Source organism: Citrus clementina, unplaced genomic scaffold (genome assembly GCF_000493195.1).
Source record: "Citrus clementina cultivar Clemenules unplaced genomic scaffold, Citrus_clementina_v1.0 scaffold_8, whole genome shotgun sequence".
Classification (NCBI taxonomy): domain Eukaryota; kingdom Viridiplantae; phylum Streptophyta; class Magnoliopsida; order Sapindales; family Rutaceae; genus Citrus; species Citrus x clementina.
The window spans coordinates 13,773,760-13,777,975 of NW_006262022.1; the positions used below are offsets into that span (position 1 = coordinate 13,773,760).

A 4,216-nucleotide genomic window follows, 5' to 3' on the forward strand; every position below is an offset into this window, starting at 1 on the left:
CACACCTCATGAACCACGCTCTAATCAATATGGTGCTAAGGGCTTATCGTGCCAAATAATAATAACCTTATACTAGAGAGCCGGTGTAACCAAAGCGGTATCTAGACAAGACTATTATTATTTGTCGACGAGAAGTCAAAACATCCACAAAAATTAGAGGGGAAGAGAAAATAAATTTACTAAATTAAGCCCATGACACATGTCGAGACTTCACCTTCAACCCAAGCTTGAAAGAAAATTAGCCACTCATAATTGAACTAGGGGCAAAATGGGAATTTATTAAAATACGAAGAAAATACAAGATGGAGAAGGAATTACAGAAAATAGATCCCAAAAATGGATTCAGAGATATCAAATTAGGGGGGGGAGGCCCCCTTTTTATAGATACATGGAGTAAATCATGGCCATCGGATTAAAAACAGTTTGGATGCTCAGGATTGCGCCACGTCATCAGTCAACAGTCCACGGTTTGACCACGCGGATGAACAGTAACGCAGTTTGACTCGGATGAACAGTAACGCGGTTTGGTTGAAAATAATCCTGTGTGATGCATGTACCGTACGCGAAATTTTTCATCCACTGATATGCTGCCACGTCACCATCAACAGTACATAAGAATTTTAGCCCAACAGGATCGTGACACCACATCAGTCAATGCCACATCATCGGTCAATGCCACGTCATCGATCCGTCTATGTGAACAGTGTTGTGAACAGTAACGTAGTTAGTACCGTACACGTGAATAGTACCGTACATATGAATAGTGTCATTTTTCCTTTTATGCTCCTCCTAAGGTTTTCGACCGTCCTGAGTTCAAAAGTGATGTCTGTTTTGCCGTCTGATCTCTCCTTTATTGTGAAATGACTATAATGCCCCTAAAATACATAAAATACTTAATTAAAATAAAACACATGTAATTAAATCATAAGAAGGTTAAATACATAAAAGTAAGGATTGTTAGTAAGACTTGAAATGTAAAATGACGGTTTTCTCCTTTATAAATATGCATTTTCTAACACTCAACATCTAGATCCGTATCAACAAGCACCATGGACTAAATATTGCTTATTAGTGCCAATTAAATCATGAGAGGGGAATCTACAGCTCATGAATTACACTCTAATCAATATGGTGCTAAGGGCTTATCGTGCCAAATAATAATAACCTTGTACTAGGGAGCCAATGAAACCAGGCCGGTATCTAGACAAGATTATTATTATTTATCGACGAAAAGTCAAAACATCCACAAAAATTAGAGGGGACGAGAAAATAAATTTACCAAATAAAGTCCATGGCACATGTTGAGACTTCACCTTCAACCCAAGCTTGAAAAAAAATTAGCTACTCATAATTGAACTAGGGGTAAAATAAGAATTTATTAAAATACGTAGAAAATACAAGATGAAGAAGGAATTACAGAAAATGGAGCTTAAAAATGAATTCAGAGATGCCAAATTAGAGGGGAAGAGCTCCCTTTTTATGGATATATTGAGTAAATCATGACCATCGGATTAAAAATATTTCGGACGCTCAGGATTGCGTCACGTCATCAGTCAATAGTACGCGGTTTCAACAGTACGCGGTTTGACCATGCGGTTTTAACAGTACACGGTTGGACCGCGCGGTTTTAACAGTACGCGGTTTGACCAGTGATGCGGTTTGGTTGAAAATAATCATGTGTATATGTATGTACCATACGCACGATTTTTGGTCCACTAACATGCTGCCATGTCACCGATCAACAGTGCATAAGAATTTTGTCTAATAGAATCGTGACACCTCATCATTCAATGTCACATCATCGATCAATGCCACGTTATTGATCCGTCTATGTGAACAGTGTCGTGAACAGTAATGTAGACACTACCTTACATGTGAATAGTACCGTACATGTGAAAATTGATATTCCTTTTATGCTCCTCCTAAGGTTTTCAACTGTCCTGATTTCAAAAGTGATGTCTGTTTTGCTGTCTGAACTCTCATTCATTGTAAAATGACCATGATGCCTCTGAAATACATAAAATACTTAATTAAAATAAAACGCACATAATTAAATTACAAAAGACTAAAATACATAGAAGTAAAAATGTTAGTAAAACTTGAAATGTAAAATGACGATTTTCTCCTTTATAAATATACACTTTCTAACACTCAACACCTAATTTGACTCCTGTACGCCCTAGGCTTTTGTTTACCCTAGTTTTCAGTTATAAAAAAGGGCGCGCATCACATAAAAAACGGCGGCAAGGAATTAACATTGAAAAAGATCAAGAGAAAAAGAAGAAAAACGATCAAAATTGAAGGGAACCGATGTTGCATCCTTGAAGAATCCAGCAGAGTTGTTTGGATTCAATCTTTGTCGTTCTCACTTATTCTTCTCTTCTCTTTGATTAAACCAGTGTATTTCATGACTAATATTTTACTATTTGTTTTTCTCTGTCAAAGTATGAACTAAACTTGTTGTTTAGTGACAAACAGTCTAAATAGGTTTTTGGCTGTTCTTATGAGCTGCTACATAATTGTTATAGCATTTTACTCTAGTAGTTATTATTATAACTGTTATTTCAGTTGACCACCCATTTAATAGTTCAAGTTAAGATAGAGCCACAAAAGGGCATATCTTAGTAGATATTATTAGAGTAATACTTGATCTTAATTTGAGTTTCCTGGATTAAGTTTATCTTGAATCCCATAAGGGCTATACTTGAAGTTAAGATTTGTACAAAAACTAGACATAGGTACTCACCTTGTAGGGTGGAGAGAATAAATGTTCAGAATGTCATACCGTAGGTAGAATAACAGCTGGTCATTGCTAGATTGATGAAAAGCAGTCAACCCATGAAGAGAGTTTGATCATTTAACTACTTTATTCTCATTTGATTCCTCTACGCAATTTATTTAATTTATGCATTTATTTATTTTCTTTCCTTACAATTATCAATTTCGGTAGTAATCAACTTTCAATTTGTTCATCTTGAAATAAAGGTAGGTTGCACTATTGTGATGTCTGTAACATTTCTAGTAACATCAATCCATGTGGAGACGATCTTGAATACTCATCACTTTATTACTTGTTGTGTACACTTGCACATTGGCATCAACAACAATTGATTGAAAATTAACCAACAATTTTTTGGCACCGTTGCCAGGGATTGATTGTTTATTTTCGAAGTGTGAAGTCAATCTTTATAATGCTAACTTGATTTCAATTGTTCTATTTTTTGACATATCAACATTTGCATGCGCAAAGATAGATCTCTTGTATTCCAATTTGATCCTGAGATTGAAAGGACTGTAAGGAGATTGCGAAGAGAACAAAGGAATTCAAAAATTATTTCAGACATGGATAATCTGCAGGATGTGAGAAATTTGGACCCTCATGGGCCATTACAACCTATCAATATTCAAGAGGAGCAAAATGAGCATGTTAATCAGAGACAGCCAGGCAACAACAATATCATTTACATGGCAGATGACAGGGACAGGGCTATTAGAGATTATATTGTGTTAACTCCTCAAGTTGTACATCCTAGGATAATTAGACCTGAAGTGGAAGTTGCAAACTTTGAACTGAAGCTAGTGATGTTTCAAATGTTGCAAATAGTGGGTCAATTCAATGGACTACCAAATGAAGATCCTCACTTCCATCTCAAGATGTTTTTGGAAGTGAGTGATGTTTTTAAAATTACTGGAGCAACACAAAATGCTTTAAGCCTAAGGCTCTTTCCTTACTTCTTAAGAGATCGAGCAAGAGCATGGTTGAATTCATTACTATCTGATTCCATCACTACATGGAATAAGTTAGCTGATAAATTCTTAATGAAATATTTTCCATCAACCAAGAATGTAAAATTGAGGAATGAGATCACTTCCTTTCATCAACTTGAAGATGAAAGTTTGCATGAAGCTTGGGAGAGATTCAAAGAACTGCTCAGAAGGTGTCCTCATCATGGCATTCCTTGTTGCATACAGTTGGAAACCTTCTACAATGGGTTAAATCCAAGCACGAGACTAATGGTTGATACTTCAGCAAATAGAGCTTTGTTATCTAAATCTTACACTAAAACTTATGAAATTTTAGAGAGAATTGCCAACAATAATTATCAGTGGCCATCAACTAGACAGCCAGTAGTAAGAGAAGCAGCATGAGTACATAATATAGATGCAATTACAGCTTTATCAGCACAAGTAACCTCATTGACTAACCATGACATCT

The 4,216-nt window shown here is 35.8% G+C and overlaps 1 non-coding gene across 1 annotated transcript; it reads right to left on the reverse strand.

Moving 5' to 3' along the window:
* Positions 1-3,849: 3,849 nt before the first annotated feature.
* Positions 3,850-3,956, reverse strand: LOC112096621. The gene has a single exon (XR_002904518.1). It is a non-coding gene; the product is annotated as a small nucleolar RNA R71 (small nucleolar RNA).
* Positions 3,957-4,216: the final 260 nt, after the last annotated feature.